General features: G+C 40.6%; 1 protein-coding gene across 3 annotated transcripts in view; it reads left to right on the forward strand.

Annotated features, from left to right (window-relative positions):
- Positions 1-3,773: 3,773 nt before the first annotated feature.
- Positions 3,774-23,860, forward strand: part of ELOVL7 (ELOVL fatty acid elongase 7) — a 51,405-nt gene continuing 31,318 nt past the window's right edge. The window contains exon 1 of one of the 3 annotated variants that reach the window (XM_070736363.1): positions 3,774-4,001. The gene's annotated coding sequence lies outside the window, so the exon portion shown is untranslated. Of the gene's footprint in view, positions 4,002-6,422; positions 6,495-6,542; positions 6,648-23,860 lie in introns of those variants that run through there. The other 2 variants (XM_070736365.1, XM_070736366.1) reach the window with 2 other exon arrangements.

Genomic DNA, 23,860 nt, shown 5'->3' on the forward strand with positions numbered 1-23,860 from the left:
GACAGGGACGGTAGGCACATTGGTGTGCTTATGCACAGACCTCTTAGGAATGGGGTGAGTTCAACAGTAGACAGTCTAAAGTTAAAGTTTGGGGAGTTTGGGGAAGAAACCATAGAGTCAAGTATTGTATTCCAGACATTGACCACTCTGTTGCTGAAGTTGTATATACTACAATTGAGTTTGGAGCGGTTTATCTTAAGTTTGTATCTATTGGGTGCTCGTGTATTGTTGCAGCTGAAGCTGAAGTAGTCATTGACAGGTAGGACATTGTGGCAGATAATTTTATGAACTACACTTAAGTCAGACCTAAGGTGGCATAGTTCTAAATTGTCTTAAGTCCAAAACTTCAAATCTGGTGACTTAAGGTATTCTGTTGCAAAAATGTATTTTAAATAAATAAATAAAAAAAAATGTAAAATAATAATTAAAAAAAAACATTGTCTTTTAATTATTCCACCATTGCGGCAATGCTTTGGTTTAACCTATCAGGTTTTTCTTGCCTTTACTCTGCATTTTGATTATGTACATTTACTATAGATATTGATAACATTGAACGGGTCCAAAAATGTTGGAAGGTCTTAAGCATAAAACCTATCAGGAAAGACTTAATGAACTCAATCTGTATAGTCTGGAGGACAGAAGGGAAAGGGGGGGACATGATTGAAACATTTAAATATGTTAAAGGGTTAAATAAGGTTGAGAAGGGAAGTGTTTTTAATAGGAAAGTGAACACAAGAACAAGGGGACACAATCTGAAGTTAGTTGGGGGAAAGATCAAAAGCAACATGAGAAAATATTATTTTACTAAAAGAGTAGTAGATGCTTGGAACAAACTTCCAGCAGACGTGGTTAGTAAATCCATAGTAACTGAATTTAAACATGCCTGGGATAAACATATATCCATCCTAAGATAAAATACAAGAAATAGTATAAGGGTATACTAGATGGACCATGAGGTCTTTTTCTTCCGTCAATCTTCTATGTTTCTGTTTTTATACTAGTCTAGTTTCACTAGATTAGCATTTTTTATCCTATAAGGGGCGACCAAAACTGAATGCAGTATTCCAAGTGTGGCCTTACCAAAGCCTTATAAAGTGGTATTAACACTTCACGTGATCTTGATTCCATCCATCCGTTAATGCAGCCTAGAACTGTGTTGGGTATTTTTGGCAGCTGCTGCACACTGTTGGCTCATATATAAATGACTGTCCACTGGGATTCCAATATATCCCTCACAGTTACTCATTGTTGAGCAATGGACCATATACACTGTGCATTTTATTGCATAGATTGTTGGTGGCAATGTGCTTACTCTCTGTAAACCACTTAGAGGGGGCTGTAAAGCACTGTGAAGCGGTATATAAGTCTAAATGCAATTGCTAAGGCTATTGCTACTCAAAAACAAACAAGGAAGCCTTATTAAAAAAGCTCCTTTGAGACAACCAAAATGCAAAAAGAAAGTTGACACTCTAGAAAAAGTGCAGAGAAGAGCGACAAAAATGAATAGGAGACTGCAGGCTAAAACATATGAAGAACGGTTGCAAGAACTGAGCATGGGTAGTTTAGTGGAAAGAAGGACCAGGGGAGACATGATAGCAGTGTTCCAATATCTCAGGGGCTGCCACAAAGAAGAAGGAGTCAATCTATTCTCCAAAGCACCTGAGGTTAGAACAAGAAGCAAAGGGTGGAAACTAAACAAGGAGAAAAGTAACTTAGAACTAAGGAGAAATTTCCTGACAGTTAGCTTGCTTCCAGAAGTTTGAATGGAAGTTTCTTAAGACATTGGATAACCATCTGTCTGAAGTAGTGTAGGGTTTCCTGCCTAAGCAGGGGATTGAACTAGAAGACCTCCAAGGTCCCTTCCAACTCTGTTGTTGTTGTTGTTGTTGTTGTTGTTGTTGTTGTTGTTGTTGTTGTTCTTCTTCTTCTTCTTCTTCTTCTTCTTCTTCTTCTTCTTCTTCTTCTTCTTCTTCATATTATTATTATTATTATTATTATTATTATTATTATTATTATTATTATCCTCATCCTCATAATCAATTCAACACAGCAAACGAGATCACTATGCTGGATTTTGTATTTCATCACCAGTTGGTTGCTTCCCAAGCACCTAGGACTGTGCGATGTAGCAGCAAATTATGTATGCTGTCCTACATGCTTGGGAATATTATCATTGTTGTTGTTTATTTATTTTTATTTATTCTATTTTTAATGCTGCCCTTCTTCTTAGACTTGGGCATCTTACAACATGATAGCAATAGCACTTTTTAACAGAGCCAGCATATTGCCCCCGCAATCCGGGTCCTCATTTTACCCACCTCGGAAAGATGGAAGGCTGAGTCAACCTTGAGATTTGAACTGCTGACCTGCAATTCTAGCAGTCAGCTTTAGTGGCCTGCAGGAATACAGCTCATCTGTATTCCCATACCGCATCTCAGACATTAACATCCTTGAAAATGTCCAGAGATACTTCACCAGAAGAGCCCTGCATTCCTCCTCCCGTAACAGAATACTGTACGAAACTAGACTTTCAATCCTGGGCCTAGAAAGCTTAGAACTAAGATGCCTTAAACATGATCTAAGTATTGCCCACAAGATTATATGCTGCAACGTCCTGCCTGTCAATGATTACTTCAGCTTCAACCACAACAATACAAGAGCACATAACAGATTCAAGCTCAATAGTAACCGTTCCAAACTTGACTGTAAAAAATATGACTTTAGTAATAGAGTTGTTGAAGCATGGAACTCATTACCGGACTCCGTAGTATCATCCCCTAACCCCCAACATTTTACCCTTAGGCTATCCACGGTTGACCTCTCCAGATTCCTAAGAGGTCAGTAAGGGGCGTGCATAAGTGCACTAGAGTGCCTTCCGACCCCTATCCTATTATCTCACCTATATCCCACATATCTTCTCTTCCATCCCTATATCTTTCTTCTATTCTCTTATCGATTTATTTTATCCTATATTCTCTCTTCTATTTTTCTCTAATTCTATTTCCTCGAAGGTGTCCTCTATTACCTTCATTGTGTTTTATTGTGTATTGGACAAAATAAACAAATAAAATAAATTATCATCATCATCATCATCATCATCATCATCATCACCATCACCATCATTATTACAATTCGACCTTCTGACCCAGATGCCTGAGACTCTCCATTGCCTCCCATCCCCTGTCCTATTGTCTCTCCTATATCTCCTATATCCTATCTACTATTCTTCTATTCTTTTATACTACTCTCATAATATCCTTCTATTCTCTAATTGATATACAGTATTCTATTCCTAAATTTTCACTTCTATTCTTTATCTAATATATTTTACTCGAGTATAACCTCTATAACCTTCATTGTGTATTATTGTTCACTGGACTGACTGACTGACTAAATAAATAAATTAATAAAAAATAAATTAAAAAATTAAAAAAGATGGGCCTTTATTTACTACGAGGTGTCGCTTGGGGTAGAGCTCGTTTGATTGGGCAGCCGCGTAAAGCAGCGGAGGGGGGGGGACACCGTACAATTAATCAAAGCAGTCGTTTCCCCCCCAAAACAAACCCACAAAAGGAAAACCTTGGGCGCCTCAAGCTGCCCCCTTCGACCCCCCGCCCGAGAAGCCTGAGCGGAGAGCAAGGGCCGGTCGCTCGACGTCCGAAGAAACGCGTGCGGAGGCGACCGAGGAAGGGGAAGGCGAGCGAAAGAAATGAGTCACGGTTCCACTCCGGCCAATCCCAATGGGCGGATTCCGCAAGGCAAGCGCGACGGCTGGGCCGGGCCGGGAGCATCACGCCGAGCGCTAGGCTCTCTCCGTAGCGCAGTTACTTGCTGGTTGCCGTCTGGTGCGCAGGGCGCGGGGAAGGAGGCGGCCGTCTCGCCCAGGGCGGCTAAGCGAGTGCAAGTCGAGCGCCTCTCGTTTCGGATCCGGCGTAAAACCCTGCGTAAAAACCCCGGTGGGAGGCGTCCTTTGCAATACCGCGCACAGCCGGAGCTGCCAGGTTAGTTCCTCTCGTTTACCGAGGGCGAGGCGATCCAGCGCCGAGTTTCAGGCTGTTCTCTTCCGACTTCTGCGTTGAAGCGTAGGGATCGTGTGTGGGGGATCCCTATTGCGTTGAAGCTTTGGGATCTCGTCGTGGGGGGACGGGACGTTGGCTCAGGCAAGCGAGTAAGGATGCTGGATTGTATGGAGCAGCAGGTGGAGAGGAGCGAGAGCGCAACGGGAAGTTCCTCCAGTTAGGTTTTGCTTGGTCAAAGCGCGACCAAGTGGATCCTTTTAATATGTAGGCAAAGCTTTAAGTCAACCATCCGCTTTCCAACAAGGGTGGTCGCTTCAGCTGGTTGGGCGGCTACATCCGGGACGGATGGGAGCCGCTGTGGAATTTAAGGGAGATCAGGAGATGGGGATGTGAGTGCGCTGTCCTGTCCCGGGTACCCTTAGCAAAAGCTTGCCTGGCGGTGGTGTCTTCTCCATGTGTGCTTCGGCTTCTAGGCTGCTTTTTAAAACTGAATGATGCTGAGGGAGGTGGGGGGGTGTTCGCCCAAACTTGGCAACTTTAAGACACTTGTGGATGATAAGAGAGAGACTGGCGAAGGGTCACAAACTTGGCAACTTTAAGACTTGTGTTAGTTTTAAGGGTGCTAAGACTTGTGGGGGTCCCCAAACTTGGCAACTTTAAGACTTGTGGATGCTAAGAGAGAGAGACTGGTGAGGGGTCCCCAAACTTGGTAACTTTAAGACTTGTGGATGCCGAGAGAGGGAGACTTGTGGGGGTCCCCAAACTTGACAACTTTAAGACTTGTGGGTGCTAAGAGAGAGAGATTGGTGAGGGGTCCCCAAACTTGACAACTTTAAGACTTGTGGATGCTAAGAGACAGAGACTGGCGAGGGGTCCCCAAACTTGGCAACTTTAAGACTTGTGGATGCTGAGAGAGGGAGACTGGTGGGGAACCCCAAACTTGGCAATTTTAAGACACTTGTGGATGCTGAGAGAGAGAGAGACTGGCGGGGGTCCCCAAACTTGGCAACTTTAAGACTTGTGGATGCTAAGAGAGAGAGACTGGCGAGGGGTCCCCAAACTTGACAACTTTAAGACTTGTGGATGCTAAGAGACAGAGACTGGCGAGGGGTCCCCAAACTTGGCAACTTTAAGACTTGTGGATGCTGAGAGAGGGAGACTGGTGGAGAACCCCAAACTTGGCAATTTTAAGACACTTGTGGATGCTGAGAGAGAGAGAGACTGGCGGGGGTCCCCAAACTTTGCAACTTTAAGAGTTGTGGACTTTAATTCTCAGAATTCTCAGCATAGCTGGCTGGAGAATTCTGGGAATTAAAAGTCCACAAGTCTTAAAGTTGCCAAGTCTGAAGGTCTCTGCCCTAGCAGGTTGGGAAAGACCTTTTGGAGTACAGTATTGGTCTGGCCACCTTGTTATTGTTCACGTCTTCAAACTTGGCAACTTTAAGACTTGTGCAAATGACTCCCATCACGTCAACGGTAACAAGGTGGCCAGACCCAATAGTCCCACTAGATCTTGAGTTTCCGAAAAGGTCTTTTCCAACCTGCTAAATTACGCTTAGGGCAGATTGATGGGAGTCATTTGCCTGGATTTGCGCAGCGCGCTAGACTGGGCAGATAATGGATAGTTTGCGTTTAAAAGTCCATCCACGTCTTTCTTTCTTTCTTTCTTTCTTTCTTTCTTTCTTTCTTTCTTTCTTTCTTTCTTTCTTTCTTTCTTTCTTTCTTTCTTTCTTTCTTTCCTTCCTTCCTTCCTTCCTTCCTTCTCTCTCTTTCTTTTAACGTGGCTTAGATGTGCGGGCATTGGTGATCTGCCATGCGCGAGCCCTGTTTGTAAACAATCCCGCGTTTAGTAGGTTACGTGCGTAAACTGTTGGACAAAGGATTCATTGCCCCGAGGTTTTCTGGCGCTGGGCATTAAAATTACAAAGTTGGTTGGAGACACAAGTTTTTCCTCCCCTTCCTCTTCCTCCTCCTCGTGGCTTGTGAAATGGCTCTTGCCGTAAGGGGCTTGGACTTAGTTGTGACCAACCATTCACACGCCACCTGCCCTGACCGAATCCCCCAAAAACGTGGCGGCCGCAACTCCCGGGGAAAGGACGCCGCGACTTCACAACTGGTATTCCTGCTTGGGGTTTGTCCGCCCGTCCGGGGGGCGGGGGAAGTAGCGAGGCGAGAAAACGGGCAGGACTTGCTTCCTTATCGGAACGGTTTTACGGGACCTTTCCTCCTACAAGGACAGTTCCTCCAGCCTCGTTTTCTTCTGCTGGGTCCGGGAGCTCCCCGGGTTTTGCTTTGCGTGCGCCGTGTGAAAGATGATCTAAAAAGACACGCCTCTGCTACTCTAGACTTTCGTCACCGATTGCATTTGATCGCGGTTTGCTTCACATTTGCCCTACCGGCGTCTCCGGCTTTTAGGATTGGTCATCTCCCGGTAGGGCGTAAAAAAAAGAGCACACCTTCCTGGAACCTTGCGTAGTAAGTACTGTTTTGGATGAATCCAAGTTACGATTCAGTCAAAAGCAGTTTTCTTTTTTTCTTCTTCTTCTTCTTTTCTCGTGGAGGATAAACCGGGGATGGGATATTATTTTCTGCATTGCACAAAGATTTCCTTGCATGTGATATTATCTGGTAAGAATTGAGTGGCTCGTTTCAGGTCCTATCTGTGAAATATGCTGTTTGACTTTTTTGTTTTTGTGTGTGTGTGTAGGTAGCCAATCAGATATGAACTAGATGTCACATTAAAGGTAAATTTAACTTTAATCAAAACTAATGGAATGGGTTGAATATAGAAAAAAAAGAAAAGTAAAAAGCTTAATATTAACCGCTCCAAACTTGACTGTAAAAAATATGACTTTAGTAATCGAGTTGTCGAAGCGTTGAATTCACTACCAGACTCTGTAGTATCACCCCCTAACCCCCAACACTTTACCCTGAGACTATCCAGGATTGACCTCACCAACTTCCTAAGAGGTCAGTAAAGGCGTGCATAAGTGCACCAGAGTGCCTACAGTCCCCTGTCCTATAGTCTCTCCTATATCTTCTGTTCTATCCCTATATCTTTTTCTGCTATTCTCTCAGTTATAGTTTACTCCTTTATTTCCTTCTTTATTCTCCCTTTAATACATTCTACCTGATTATATCCTCTATAACCCTCATTGTGTATTATTGTGTATTGGACAAAACAAACAAACAAACAAATAAATAAAATAAGCATTGCAGTATGTAAATGTGTAAATGTATCATGTGTAAATATAAATGTATGAGAAATAATGGGCAAAGGGACAAGATCACATTTTAATTGCTGCAGTCTAACCCAACTTTCCGGAAACCTTACTTGATCGCTTTTGTTCCTACCCTCAAGTTCAGCCCTTCCTTAGTTTTAATATTTGCTTGGGAAACTCCTAAGGGTTAAGTTTGTTGTGCCTAATGGAATGGATTGAAAAAACGAAAAGTAAAAATAAGCATTGCAATATGTAAATGTGTACACATTTAATGTGAATTTAATGTAAATGTGTAAATGTATCAAATGTATCATATGTGTAAATGTATCATATGTAAATACAAATGTATGAGAAATAATGGACAAAGGAACAAGATCAGATTTTTATTGCTGCAGTCGAACCCAACTTTTCGGAAACTTTACTTGGTCGCTTTTGTGTGTGCCCTCAAGTTCAGCCCTTCTGTTAGTACTAAGATTTGCTCGGAAAACTACTAAGGGTTAAATTTGTTGTGCCTTCATGAGATTCTAGCCATTTGTAAACGAAAGTGTGTACTGTATGGGGAGGGGTGAAAACTCCGGCCTGACTAGTTGAATTACTAGAGAGGAAAAATTTCTCCAGGAAATGTCATGCTAATAGACTAACTCTGCACCTAACTGAATGGAAAACTCTGCACCTAACTGAAAGTCTAAATGCAAAATCAAATTACTTAATTAAAAGAATAATAAAATGGACTAACAAATCTTAATTTGTTCAGCTGCTATTCTTTGCCCATCAGTAATAATACTTCATTGAATAAAATGCCTAATAGGGCTGAAGCACAATAAAGAACCCTCCAGATATTCAGATAAATACTCAGAATTATTATGGCTGTTAATTGTGGGAGTTGTAATCCCAGGACAGGTTTCCCATTATTTTTCCTCCAAATTGTTTCTAATCTAATCTTTGCATCTGCTTTCCTTATTATCAACAAACAGATAGCATGGTGTGTAGTTTTGTAATACTTGGTTTTAATTAACTAAGTTAGCTGTGAACTTACATTAGGCAAGTCGAGTGATTCCTCCTCACAGCGTGTAATAGCAGATATGATTTGACCATGTGGTGTAATTCTTTAGCTAAAGGATAATGAACAATTTCATTTGCTCTTTGAGTAAAATGCACGTGTTTTTAAAGAAAGGTTCATTATGTGCAATTTATAATTAGAGCAAAAAGTGATGCCTTCAGTGTATGTCACAAGCCACCGAGAGGTGATGAATTCTCATTTGGGAGACAAGTAAGGCAAAGTTAGATGCTTTGTTTTCCTAGTTACTAATTACATTAAATTCATAATTGAGGGAATGAGGAAGTAAAGAGTGACACAGCCTCTGGATTATTGCTACAAGGTTGGAAGTCATACATAAAAAGGCCAAAGTATTTTTAACTTTTTTTTATATAAATGTTAATTTTAATCTTAATTATATTCAAAAAGTTGACAAACATTTCCTGCAACTCAATCAAGAACCACTTGGGATTAATTTCCACTAAATTTGGAAGGTGTAGTTCTGTGTAGATTTATTTCAGTGTCCATTTCAGAGTAAGCTATGCCTATCTGTATTGAAATAGTATACAGTGGTACCTCTATTTATGAACTTAATTCGTTCTGTGACCAGGTTCTTAAGTAGAAAAGTCTTCGGAGAGGGGCGGCATACAAATCTAAATAATAGATAGATAGATAGATAGATAGATAGATAGATAGATAGATAGATAGATGGATAGATAGATAGAAAAGTTCTTAAATAGAAGGAATTTTTCCCACAGGAATCAATGTAAAAGCAAATAATGTGTGTAAACCCATTAGGAAAGAAATAAAAGCTTGGAATTTGGGTGGGAGGAGAACAGTTGCTCATGAAGGAAGAAGGTGAGGTGAGGGGAATAAAAAAAATTCAAAACTTTAAGGCTTAAAAAAAAGAGGGACTCTGAGGTGGCAAGGAGGAGCACACGCCTCCCATACACCTGGCGCGAGGCTGCCTCTCATACACTGCGCCAGAGAGAGAAATGGCATAAAACTGGCCGGGCCTTCTTGCCGCTCTCAAATTTCCTGGGAAATTTTTCCGGGCTTGGGTGCTTAAGTAGAAAATGGTTCTTAAGAAAAAGTAAAAAAATCTTGAACACCTGGTTGTTATCTAGAAAAGTTCTTAAGTAGAGGCGTTCTTAGGCAGAGGTACCACTGTACTTCTATAGACAAAATAAGTGAAGATTATTAAGTGGATTCTATTTGATGTCCAATTTGAGTTGAATATATTCCTTAAAGCACACTATATATATATACAGTGGTACCTCTACTTAAGAACGCCTCTACTTAAGAACTTTTCTAGATAAGATTTTTTTGCCTCTACTTAAGAACTATTTTCTTCTTAAGAACCCAAGCCCAGAAAAATTTCCCAGGAAATTTGAGAGCGGCATGAAGGCTCGGCCAGTTTCCTGCCATTCCCCCTTTAATCCCGGCCATCCCTGGTTTTTCTGGGCTTCCAGAGGAGCCTTTCAATGGCACTTAAGGAGGCTTTGGCAGTCCAGAGCGAACAAAGCATTTGCCTTTCTTTGGGCACTTGGAGAGGGAATAAACCCAGAAAAAAGAAACGCTCCCTTCGCTCTGGGCAGCGACTATCCTCCTCTTCTTTTTCCTCCTCCTCCTCCTCCACCCACCCAAATTCTGAGCTTTTATTTCTTTCCTAATGGGTTTGCACGCATTATTTGCTTTTACATTGATTCCTATGGGAAAAATTGCTTCTACTTACAAATTTTTCTACTTAAGAACCTGGTCATGGAATGAATTAAGTTAAGTAGAGATACCACTTTATATGTAGCATATTTTGTTGATAGTAGAGGTACCACTGTATATGTAACATATTTTGCTAATAATGAAAAGGGAGACCACTATAGATCTATTTTGGGCTTATTTGCCTTCATCAGGTGGCCACATCCTTACTGGGATTTGAACCTGGGGCCTCTAGTGTCTGTGGAAGGCAGAAGCCAGAGGCCCCAGGTTCAAATCCCAGTAAGGGTGTGGCTACCCGATGAAGGCAAATAAGCCTGAAATAGATCTATAGTAGTCTTCCTTCCCTTTCATTATCAGCAAAATATGTTACACCTATAGATTATAGTTGTCGGCTATAAAAAGCTTATCTACCTTGGAATATGGTCCCTGGTGGGGCCAAGAGGCAAAAAGGAAGTTGTGATGCTCCTTCAATATACCAGGGTGACTCAACAAAATCTCTCTCTCTCTCCCCCCCCTCTCTCCCTCTCTCTCTCTCACATACACACACACTCTCTCTCACACACACACATCATTAATAGAATCTGGGTAAACTACAAATATGTATCATATATATTAAATCATCACATATTTTAATAACATTCCTTGGTTACGGGTAGTCTTCAACTTACAGTGAAGTGGTTGTTAAGCAAGATGTCCATGTGACTGCTTCCCTCAATGACTACAATACCAACACTCTGAGTTATGGTTGTTAAATGATCTCCTGGCTGTTAAACAGATAGGAATTCCAGATAAGAACTTGGCAGCGGGAGTGGGGGGGAATTTTTCATTGGGCTATAAGAACAGAGCTAAAATCCCTGTTGTCTGGGGGGAAATCCTTCATTGGGGAGCAGGAATGCAATTACAATCCTGAAGATTTAAGCACTGTTCTTGCAATGGCTCTGAGCTTACTAGAAAGCTGACAGTCATGGTTGGAGACCCAAGAGCTGTGCAATGGGACGAGCTCCTGTTATACCTGCCCACCTAGCAGTTCAAAAACATACAAATGCAAGTAGATAAATAGGTACCACTTTGGTCACAGCATTCCATGCAACTTGGCATATAGTCACGTTAGGGATGGAGGGGACAGAAAACCCATCGTTGTGCTGGAAATCTCAGCTTGCTGTCAAGCAGAGATCCCCTCCTAGAAGGCTCTCATAGCACTGCCCTGGGGGGAGAGAATCACAGCCCCATACTAAACATTTGTCAGACCAATTCTTGAACACAGTTCACCTGTATGGAATCCACACTGCATAATTCAATTGATCCAATTGAAGAACTCCAGAAATACTTTACAAGAAGAGTCCTCCACTCCTCCTAACGCAATAAATTCCCTTACTCCTCCAGATTTCAATTACTATGTTTAGAAAATTTATAGCTATGCCGCCGCCGAACTGATTTAACTATTGTTCATAAAATAATACATCACAATGTACTCCTTGTTAGCGACTACTTCACCTTTAATAACAACAACACAAGAGCATGCAATAGATACATTCTATTGTAAATGTAAATCACTCCAAACTAGACTGCAGAAAATACGATTTCAGCAATAGAGTGGTCATCACCTGGAATTCACTACCGGCCTCTCTTGTTTCTTCCCCCAATCCCAAAATCTTCAACCTTACATTATCTACAATAGACCTCTCCCCTTTTCTAAGAGGTCTGTAAGGGGCGTGCATAAGTGCACCTTTGTGCCTATGTTCCTGTCCAAATGTCTTTTTATCTTTTCTATCTCTACTTTATACTTATATATACTATATTTGTATGACAAATAAAATGAATGAATGAATGAATGAATGAATGAATGAATGAATGAAGCGAAGATTCCATCCCATCACACCCAGCAGGCAGCTATTTCAGCTGGTGTCCAGAGACGAGAGGAAGTCCTCTGGATAAGCAACCCCAAATCTTCCCTCCTGGCTGAGAGAGAGAAAGATTGCAAAATGGCGTCCACAGGATTGAGAAGCACTTGGCAGCTGGTTGTGAGCACAGTTTGTCAAGCACTCAGATTATGAGCACTTGGCTGGAAGTTCTGGTTATAAGTTGAGGACAACCTGTACTTTCATTGCCTTGATAATCTTTGCCGTGTGTTGTGATCAAAGCAACGTGGTTTAGGTTTGGCTTAGTACAGTGATGGCGAACCTATGACACGGGTGCCACAGTTGGCACATGGAGCCATATCTGCTGGCACACGAGCTGTTGCCCTAGCTCAGCTCCAATGTGCATGTGTGTGCCGGTCAGCTGATTTTTGGCTTGCACAGAGGCTCTGGGAGGGCATTTTTGGCTTCTAGGGGGCCTCCAGGGGGATGGGGAAGGATGTTTTTTACCCTCCCCCGGCTCCAGGGAAGCATTTGGAACCTGGGGAGGGAGAAACACGAGCCTACTGGGCCCACCCGAAGTTGGGAAACAAGCCACCTCTGGCATCCAGAGGACCTCCGGGGAGTAGGGGAAGCTGTTTTCACCCTTCCCAGGCATTGAATTATGGGTGTGGGCACTCGCGCATGCACCATAGTAAACACGCACGCTCTTTTGGCACCCGAGGAAAAAAAGGTTTGCCATCACTGGCTTAGTATATTATATGATACCCAGTCCTTGCAACTTACACGGATGCAGTTGGGTTAAAAATATTTTGTGTGATAGTTGTCCTGACAGATGAGTTCAGTACAGCATCCAGATAGTTTGTTCACTTCTTTTCAGAGAAAAGTAGTGAAGGTTCCTGTTGAAACTCTCTGCCTACAGTGTTGATTCAAAGCCGTTTTTGACATTTTATTTTTTGTGTTTTGAACTGTATGAACCATTTTGTCAGGAAAGAAGGGCTGATATTTTTCCCATCGATGTCCCCCCCCATTACATAAGCTCTCTCAGAATGATACAAAGAGTCCACCTTCTCTTAAAGTCTCAGAATGGATGATACAGACATTATATTATGTCATGCCCCCATGTACAATTTTTACAGGACCATTATCTTTTGAAAGTTGGGGGGAAGTTTATTTATTTTTTATATATCCTGTGGTGTTCTCACTTCAGTGACCACTAGGAGGCACCACATTACTGGCATCATCCTTATTAGGTATCTAAAGACAGATGTAGCCAGATGTTAATTCAATTATTATTATTTATGTTATTAATTATGTTAATTATTTACTTAATTATTTATATTAATTCTATCTACCGGGAATTGAATTCACAGATCTTTGCACTTTAGATGGCTATATGCAGTGCAATAGTTTTATCTCAGAGAAAAATTGTGCAAAATGTAAGACTTTTGGAAAAAGATTTTTGAAGTTTCATAAAATCAGTTAGATTTACCCCTATGATTGTCGCTGCCAGCTGGGTTCCAACTGGTGCAGTAGTGACCTGCTGATTGTGCAATTTGGGCCGATGGTTCCGGTGCTATCTTTGGTGGTCCATGCGCACTGCTATTTTTTTTCTTATTTTTATTTATTTTTTGGCTCTCTGAGCATGAGCAGAAGGAAAACTATCCCTCTGCACAAACGCAGAAGCAAAATTGCATTAGGGGATGTGCACCCACACACAAGCAGGAAATGTTGAGGTGTGCATGCAGTGCACCATTGGGATGGTAAGAGGAGCCCACCCCTGTCCTAGTTCCTTAATTATGAAAGGAATTCCACATTGGAATTAGTGTATATACTTTCCTTCACTGTATGTCTTTCACACAGAAACTGGAAAAACCACCGTTTGGAAGATGGTCTAGTTCTGGTTTTCTGTGTCAAGTCTGGGAATCAACCAAATGATCCATAAGATTTGATCTGATCTTATGTTCATGGGTCCTGTTACACCAGGAACAATGATATATATGTTTGTGCAAGTACTAACAATAACCAGAATACATAGGAATGTTTTCAGTTTAGATTTTCACCAATATAAATACAGTGGTACCTCTACTTAAGAACTTAATTCGTTCCTTGACCAGGTTCTTAAGTAGAAAAGTTTGTAAGTAGAAGCAATTTTTTCCCATAGGAATCAATGTAAAAGCAAATAATGCATGCAAACCTATTAGGAAAGAAATAAAAGCTTGGAATTTGGGCGGGAGGAGGAGGAGGAGGAAGAAGAGGAGGAGGATAGTCGCTGTCGAAGGAAGAGCAGTAGCATATATTCAACTTGTGGTGTAGTAGAACACCATTTTTTTTTCTTTCCACAGAAACTAGTACCAAGCCAAATCTTCCCCTATCGTGTATTTATACTTATTTATTTTCCTCAGCTGAAAATCTTCATAGTACTCACTTTAAATCTTTATTTCACTGAATATTGAAGTCAGAAGAACTTTTTGAGTCTCCTTTTCCTCTTCTATCTGCTCCTCCTAGTCTTGTGTAATTTGCAAAAGGAGTAATCATTTCTTCATTCCTTTCATGAATAAAGTTTCCCCATAGTTGTGTGATAATCTACTAAGTACTATTCTTCTACCTCCACTTACGCAGAACAGCTTCTAAGTACTCTCTGGCTACAGTTATTTAGCCAGTTACTACTACTACTACTACTACTACTACTACTACTACTACTACTACTTCTACTCAGGGGCATGCATAAGTGCACTAGCGTACCTTCAATCCCCTGTCCTATTATCTCTCCTATATCTCCTATATCTTCTCTTCTATCCCTATATCTTTTCTTCTATTCTCTCATTGATATATTTTATTCCTATATTTTCTCTTCTCTTCTTTCTTTGATATATTTTACTTCGAGTGTACCCTCTATAACCTTCATTGTGTATTATTGTGTTTTGGACAAAATAAATAACTAAAAATAAATAAATAAATCATCATCTGTCCCTAATAATGTTGTTTTTATGGATCTTGGAGTTTCAGGGATAATGTGGCAAGTCAGGGCTCTTTTCTTGTTAATATTTTCAAAGATGATTTGCCATAAATGCCTTTTGAGATGTCTTCTGACTTCCCTGTTTTAGGATTGAGAGGTTGTGGCTGGTCCAGAGTCACCCAGCTGACTTTCATCCCTACTGCAGTGTATAGAATTAGAGCTTGGGTTTTCCTGCTCTAGCTCAGCATCTTTAACCACAAGACCTAGTTGTGGTTTTTTCCCATATCAGATTGTTTTTTTTAAAATGACGATATGAAATATTTTATCAGAAGCTTTGCTGAGGTCAAGGCACACGTTGTCTGCACTATATCCCCAATTTGTGAACCTAGTAATTCTATCAGAAAACTGAGATAAGACTAATCTTGTATGACTTGTTTGTGATAAACCTATGCTGGCTCCTGTTAATTGTTGCATTTCCATCCAAGTGCTCACAAATCTGTTTAATAATCAGGTTTAGGTGCCAAGGTGATAGAATTGTAATTTCATGGGTTAGCTTCCTTCCCACGTCTTGTAAAGATAGGAATAATGTTTGCTCTCCCCCAGTCTTCTAGAACACTGTTTCCCAACCTTGGCAACTTGAAGACATCTGGACTTCAACTCCCAGAATTCCCCAGCCAGTGTTTGCTGGCTGGGGAATTCTGGGAGTTGAAGTCCAAATATCTCCAAGTTGCCAAGGTTGGGAAACACTGTTCTAGAACATTATCTGTTCTCCAGAAATTCTCCGAGTCAGCAGCATTTCAGTCACCTCCATTAATTCCTTCAGTAACCTAGCTACTCTTTGTGGCCACACACCATGCCCTCAGACCATTAAGACTTAGGACAGTGATGGCAAATCTTTTTTCCTTGGGTGCCGAAAGAGCATGTGTGCATGCTATTGCACATGCGCTAGTGCCCATATCCATAATTCAGTGCTTGGGGAGGGCGAAAACAGCTTACCCGGCCCTCTGGAGGCTGGAAACAGCCTGTTTCCTAACTTCTAGTGGGCCCAGTAGGCTCATATTTCTCTCTCCCCAGGCTTCAAAGCTTTCTCTGGTGAAGGGTAAAAGCACCCTGCCCCATCCTCTCGAAGCTCTCTGGAAGCCAAAAATGTCCTCCCAGAGCACACCAAAAACCAGCTGGCCGGCACACACATGTACGTTGGAGTTGAGCTAGGGCAACGGCACATGTGCCAGCAGATATGGCTCCATTTGCCACCTGTGGCACCTGTGCCCTAGGTTCGCCATCACTGACTTAGGATGTAAATCCTAACATTTCTTTGCAGACCCCCCACCTCTGATGAAATTGTTGCTGTGACCCCCCAAAGTGTCCATGACCACAGATTGAGAACTACTGCATATAATTCATATAATAATAATAATAATAATAATAATAATAATAATAATAATAATTTATTAGATTTGTATGCCATCCCTCTCCGATAATTCATTTGGCCCCAGAGACCTAACTCCATTAAAATTAGTATTTTATTTATTTTTTAATCTCATCTGTCCTGAACTGCTGCTCTTATTCTCCATTAATAACCCAGTTATGGCCAGGAAAGTTTTCATATCCTTTTAAAAATAAGACAACTCCAAATTTAGAGTTTATTACCCCTTTCTCTTCACATCTGTGACCTCTTTGTTTTATTTTTGTCAAAAAGCATTTGTTCTGATTTTCTGTTATAATCTGTATTTTCTGGTGACTATATATCCCTTTCTGATTACACCACCCTGCTTTAATATGTGTGTGAAGAAAGAGAACATCCCTTTCCCCCCCAGTGTTTGGAGAAAGCTCTTTGTATATCTTTCAAAGAGAGGAGATATTTTTCCTTCTGGAATAGATTGTTTGCGGGGGTGCTATCTATATCTCTGATTGCAAGATTTCTATCCTCCCCTGACTTGTTTTTCTCCTTCACGATTTCTCACCATTAGATCATGCCTGTGTGTAGGCTTATCAAAATCTGATCTTCCTACATCCAGTATATCCACCCTCTTCTTTTTCCTTTTGATATCATGAACTCAAAGACAGTCTGGTCATTTTATTCCTGCTGGAAAGAATTAGAATAGAATAGAATTTTATTGGCCAAGTATGATTGGACATCCAAGGCATGTGTCTTGGTGCACATGCTCTCAGTGTACATAAAAGAAAAGATAAGTTGATCAAGAATCATAAGGAGCAATACTTAATGATAGTCCAGGTACAAATAAGCAATCAAATCATATTGGGAAACAGTCAATATAAATCATAAGGATACAAGGTACAAAGTTACATTCATCCAGTTATTGGTGGGAAGATCTGGGTGATAGGATTAGTTCTACAATGGCTGATCTCCATATTCCTTGTTCTGCCTTTTGACAGACATTGTCAGTAAAAGAAGACAATAATTTGTTGGATCTTTTGGCACAGCAAGATTTCCCAATCATGTCATGGCAGCTAAACTCTTTCTGTTGTCATTGATATACAGTGATACCTTGTCTTACAAGCTTAATTGGTTCCAGGACGAGGTTCTTAAGGTGAAAAGTTTGTAAGACGAAACAATGTTTCCCATAGGAATCAATGGAAAAGCGATTAATGCGTACAAGTCCAAAATTACCCCTTTTGCCAGCTGAAGCGCCCGTTTTTGCGCTGCTGGGATTCCCCTGAGGCTCCCCTCCATGGGAAACCCCACCTCCGGACTTCTGTGTTTTTGCGATGCTGCAGGGGAATCCCAGCAGGGGTTTCCCAGCGAAGGGAGCATCAGTGAAATTGCAGCATCACTGAGGCTCCCCTGTCTGGGAAACCCCATCTCCGGACTTCTGTTGCCAGCGAAGTACAGTTTATGCACTGCTGGGATTCTCCTGCAGGATCACAAAAACACAGAAGTCTGGAGGTGGTGTTTCTCATGGAGGGGAGCCTCAGGAGAATCCAAGTCGTGCTAAAACGGCCGCTTTACTGGCAACAGAAGTCCGGAGGCGGGGCATCCCAGTGGCGGTGGCTTGGGTTTGTAAGGTGAAAATAGTTTGTAAGAAGAGGCAAAAAAATCTTAAAATCCGGGTTTGTATCTCGAAAAGTTTGTATGATGAGCCATTTGTAAGACGAGGTATCACTGTATATTGCTTTGAAAGCTTCATTATTTGACACAGAAAGACCTAATCCCTAACTTCTGTCTGCCTAGGTAGTTTATAATAAACTTCCAGAACAAAATCACTTTTGTTTCTCTGTCCTTTTATTCTTATTCAAAAACTATTTATTCTTATTCAAAAACTATTTACAGGATCCATTGTGTGATTTGCATCTAGGCATATATTTTCTTAATATGCCACACAATATTACCCCCCCCCCCCTTTGGGAATCTATTAAATTCTGGCCTTCCAGGGCTACGATCCAACCCTGAGGGTCATGTCTATGGCCTTTGATTGAACTACCTTTTAGAGTAGACCAGTGATGGCGAACCTATGGCACAGGTGCCACAGGTGGCATGTAGAACCGTATCTGCTGGCACGCGAGCCGTTAGAGCTGGGAGAGGTCGCTCTAACGGCATCCCCAGGCATTGAATTATGGATGTGGGCACTCGCATTTGCGTGTTGGCACATACAGACATAGATGCTTTCAGCACCCGGAAAAAAAAGGTTTGCCGTCACTGGAATTGACCATGTTGTTTTCCCTTATTCTCTTTTTTTGGTGTTTTGTTTCCTTTATTCTCATCCAGTTTTGACCCTTTAGCATTTATACCCTTCTTTTTGTCTTTTGCTGATTTTCTTCTTGTTAATGTTTTAAATCAGGGGCATCAAACTCGTGGCCCATGCACACAGTGAAGGGCTACCAAAATTTTTACTATCACACTGTGGCCGTGGCTTACGCAGGACACCCTGCATTTTCTTTCAACATCTTTCAGTGTAAATTGGGTGCTTTGGGATGGAGCTCCATTTTCGCTACCCCACTGCGTTCCCCCCCCCTGTCTGGGCAGTAGCCCACCCCTGCCCATGCGTCACATGTTAGCCACGCCCACCCCTGAATTAGCAAAGGGGGAAACAGTTGTGATTAGATTAGATTAGATTAGATTTATTGGATTTATATGCCGCCCCTCTCCGCAGACTCGGGGCGGCTCACAACAATGGTAAACAATACACAGTAACAAATCTAATATTTAGCAATCTAAATTACAGTTTTAGGTTAAAAAATCTAAAAGAAACCCCAATATATAAAAAACAAACACACAATCGAATCATACACAGAAACTACATGGGCAAGTGGGAGATATTTCAATTCCCCCATGCCTAATTGCAGAGGTGGGTTTTAAGAAGTTTATGAAAGGCAAGGAGGGGGGGGCAATCCTAATCTCTGGGGGGAGCTGGTTCCAGAGGGTCGGAGCCACCACAGAGAAGGCTCTTCCCCTGGATCTCGCCAGACGACATTGTTTAGTTGACGGGACCAGGAGAAGGCCCACTCTGTGGGACCTAACCGGTCGCTGGGATTCGTGCAGCAGAAGGCGGTCCCGGAGATATTCTGGTCCGATGCCATGTAGGACTTTGACGCAGCAAGTTTGGCACCCCTGTTTTAATGTGTGAACCATGCAGAATCAGTTTATTGGTGTGGAGAGTAAGGGATTTAAAAGTACCAAGACTTGAGTTAATGTGACTTGCCTATGGCAGATTACAATTTTTTTAAGTAGATTACAGTGTTAATCCAACGCCTACATAAACAGTGCAATAGTTACGTCTCATTTCACAATAATGTTAGCAAGGTCCAATAATGTTAGGTTTGAGAAGATAAAAAGAAAATGAGACAGATATCTCAGCAGGGCTGTGCCTCTAAATTTAAAACACTAATTGTCTTCTTGTTTTTCTTAAGCGTTTCAGATAAAACCCTTAAGGAAAGACTGCCAAGAGTCACTCTATGGGTGTGAATAAACCATAAATAAATAAACAAATAAATAGTTTTAAATCCCTAGACTGAATGACTCAAATGTCCCTCTTGATGCATTGTGTAATTTTTGTTTTACTTCAGTTTGGGCAATTTGAAGGAGTTGAGTGTTCTAGTTTTATTTTATTTTTTAAAATGTGCCTGTCCCTTTAATTAACTTTATGAATACATATTAAAACAATTAAACATTATTAAATAAAAATGAATACATATAAGATTAAATATTTCTCTTATGTTATAACGTAAAACTTAACAAAATAGTAGCATCCTAAACATTCTATGACCTGCATTCAATTTATTTTTACTTTATGTCATTTTATGCTTTTCGGTATTCATGGTCAGCTCATCAGTAGAAGGCCAAGGTATTGATAAGATTTAGATCATACAAGGTTATACAAACTCACTCTGTAAATTTGGATGTGAGAACCAATTATTAGCTATTTCTTTCATAGCCATTAGTTCATATAAGGAAACTTTCTCATTATGAAATTAAAAATGAAGCTGTTGGGAGAAGAGTGATCCTCAATATACTTGATTATTTGTTATTGTTTAGTCGCTAAGTCAGGTCTAACTCTTCATGACCGCATGGACCATAATACACTAAGCTTTCCACAGTATCACAGAAATTATCAAAAATAATGTTTATTGCATCCATGACACCTCATCCTATGCTGTTTTCTTTTCTTTATTTTATTTTATTTATTTATTTATTCAGTTTTTTTATGTCACCCTTCTCCTTAGACTCACGGCGGCTTACAATATACAGTGATACCTTGTCTTACAAACTTAATTGGTTCCGGGACGACGTTCTTAAGGTAAAAAGTTTGTAAGACAAAACAATGTTTCCCATAGGAATCAATGGAAAAGCGATTAATGCATGCAAGCCCAAAATTCACCCCTTTGGCCAGCTGAAGCACCCATTTTTGCACTGCTGGGATTCCCTTGAGGCTCCCCTCCATGGGAAACTGCACTCCAGACTTCTGTGTTTTTGTGAGGCTGCAGGGGAATCCCAACAAGGCAATCCCAGCATCACAAAAACGAGCGCTTCACTGGCAACGGAAGTCTGAAGGTGGGGTTTTCCAGCAAAGGGAGCATCAGTGAAATCGCAGCATCGCAAGTCCTCGAAACCCCACCTCTGGACCTCTGTGTTTTTGCGATGCTACAATTTCACTGAGGCTCCCCTCGCTGGGAAACCCCACCTCCGGACTTCCGTTGCCAGCCAAGTGCCCATTTTTGCGCTGCTGGATTCCCCTGCTGGGATTCCCCTGCAGCATCACAAAAACACGGAAGTCTGGAGGTGGGGTTTCCCATGGAGGGGAGGGAATCCCAGCAGCGCAAAAACAGGTGCTTCGCTGGCAACGGAAGTCCAGAGGGGGGCATCCCAGCAGCGGCGGTGGGTTTGTAAGGTAAAAATAGTTTGGAAGAAGAGGCAAAACAATCTTAAACCCTGGGTTTGAATCTCAAATAGTTTGTATGACAAGGCGTTTGTAAGATGAGGTATCACTGTATTAGCAATAGCACTTTTTAACAGAGTCAGCATATTGCCCCCAAAATCCGTGTCCTCATTTTACCTACCTCGGAAGGATGAAAGGCTGAGTCAACTTTGAGCCGGTGATTAGATTTGAACCGCTAACCTGCAGATCTACAGTCAGTTTTAGTGGCCTGCAGCACTGCACTCTACCTGCTTCGCCACCTTAGCTCTTTTCCTTTTGCCTTCAATTTTTCTAGGGTCTTTTCTAGTGAGTCCTGTCTGTTATTTAAGACACTTGATTATACTGAGGAAGAATGCCCATTTCATCTTTAAATGTACAATTAATTCACAATTCCAGATGTTGGGGAATTTATTTCTTAGTAATTTAGATTTCATCAATAGCAACATCAAGTAACTAATCTTTGGCTATCTAAGAAATACATTATTTACCTAGCCAATCACTTCATCATAGGTTAACAAAATAATCATGTTTTAATAATCATGTGTCTTTAATTCCTTTTTAAAAGTTGGTTTCTGAGTCTGCAAGGCTATTTGAACTGAGATAAACCTCAGCATTCTGGAAATCTCTTCTGTGATGATATTGTACTTGGATTTCAGAAGATTGTAAATAGAATATAAATACTGTATGTATCCAGATTTCTATTCATATAGCACAGTCTTACTTTACTATTTATTGTTTTTAAAAAGTGTGAGATTATAATTGAATATGATAAGTGACAGGCCTCCATTCTAACTGTCTATTCTGCTCATAAAGGTGTACCTTGAAACTGGGTTAGAAATTGAAGTTTCTCAAATATATGATTACATATAAATTAAAAAATAAGAGATATAAAAACATAGTAGGTACATCATTACGGTACACTGTAAAATGAATCTTTTATGGTATATGGTGTTATGTTATGTTATTTTTAAATGTGTGGTTTGTATTTAACGTTGTTTTTAAAACTAGTTTAATAAAAACTATTTTAAAAAAAAGAAAGCCAAGTTTCTCAAATTTATTTATTTATTTAGATTTCTATGCCGCCCTTCTTCACTGACTAAGGGTGGCTTACAACATATTTACAAATTGCTGTAAATGCTATTCTGTGCATTACTTGCATGGGTGAAACGGATTCTTGGAGACAATAGCTTATTCCTCATTCTCTTGCTTGATGTTTGATAAATAGAAACTAGAAGTTCTACTATACTTGGCAGGGCGAGTTAAGTCTTTATCAGAAACTGAACCTTTCAGCAAGCAGAGAAAGAGATAAAATGTTGCACAACCACTTAGTAGTAGAAGAAAATCATTTCTGTTTAAATAGTCTCTTTACATGTGCTCCCATGCTGATTTGAGTACTTAAATAGTTCCCTATATGTGCACAAAAAAAGAACAAATTGCAACCAAAGTTTGTATTCTGGACAGACTGTTCTGAAAAATATGAATTATATTAGCCTTTCTGACAGCTTAATCTTGATCAATGTTGCTAGTTTATGAATTATTTGGGATTTGCATTTGGTTCTGTTGTATTTCCCTAGATGCATGTTTGGAAGCTATTGTATTGTTTGGTGTTTGGAAGCTATTGTATTGTATTGTATATAACTATTGCAGTAGTGTTGTATGTAGTTAAGGTAGGTATTCCGAAACACATATCTTGTGCAATGAAAGTCATACTTGAACTCATGGACACCTGAATTTGCACTGAAGAGTAAACTAAAAATCCAGGGTTATTACAAATTAGCTTAAGATAATTGAACTTCTATTCGATGCATATAACTTATATCTACAGTACTTGGTTTATTCCTTCCTATTAAATAGGAACACGAAATAGTTTATTAAACATCTCACCTTGGATGATTAGTTCTTTTACAAACCAGAATATCAATCCATCTTCATAGTTTGGTTAGTCTTCTTTTGAAGTGATACACAAGAAGGCCTTGCGCTTACTAATGAAATTGAGCATTTTGTAGTAGTACCTCTTTATTGGTATGTTATGTCTTAATTAAGTTTACTAACATTTTTTATCTAACATTTTAAATAAACATGTTGTATTCTTATGTTTTCTTTGATATGTTGTAAGCCCGCCCTGAGTCTTCGGAGAGGGGTGGCATACAAATCCAATTAATAATAAATTTAAGATTTTACTGATTTTATGGTTGATTTGATGCTTTTTGTTTCAGTTTGTTTCTTAAACTGAGCATTCCAAAAGAAGCAGTACTTTCAAGTACAAAGAGTCCCATGTTTTGCAAAAATCTAGATAACCATTAGAGACGGTGAACATAAGAACATAAGAAGAGCCATGCTGAATCAGGCCAAAGCCCATCGAGTCCAGCATTCTGTGTCACACAGTGGCCTACCAATTGTACCTGGAGATCTTGAGAAGAAAGAGAAGGCAAGACCCTCCCTTTCCCTTGACCCCCAACAAATGGTACTCAAGGGAATCCTGCCTGCCTCAACCAACATAGAGGCGGCACATGGACATCCGTTTCAATAATCACCGATATACTTGGCATCCATGAATCTGTCTAATTGTGACAGCTGTTGAGACCTCTTCTGGGAGTGAATTCCATTTTTAAAACATATTTTAATTTTATTATTTTTCACCCTTAACCCTCCCCTTCCCTTCCCTCAGTTGTTTCTTAT

The sequence above is a fragment of the Erythrolamprus reginae genome, chromosome 2 (assembly GCF_031021105.1).
Source record: "Erythrolamprus reginae isolate rEryReg1 chromosome 2, rEryReg1.hap1, whole genome shotgun sequence".
NCBI lineage: Eukaryota > Metazoa > Chordata > Lepidosauria > Squamata > Dipsadidae > Erythrolamprus > Erythrolamprus reginae.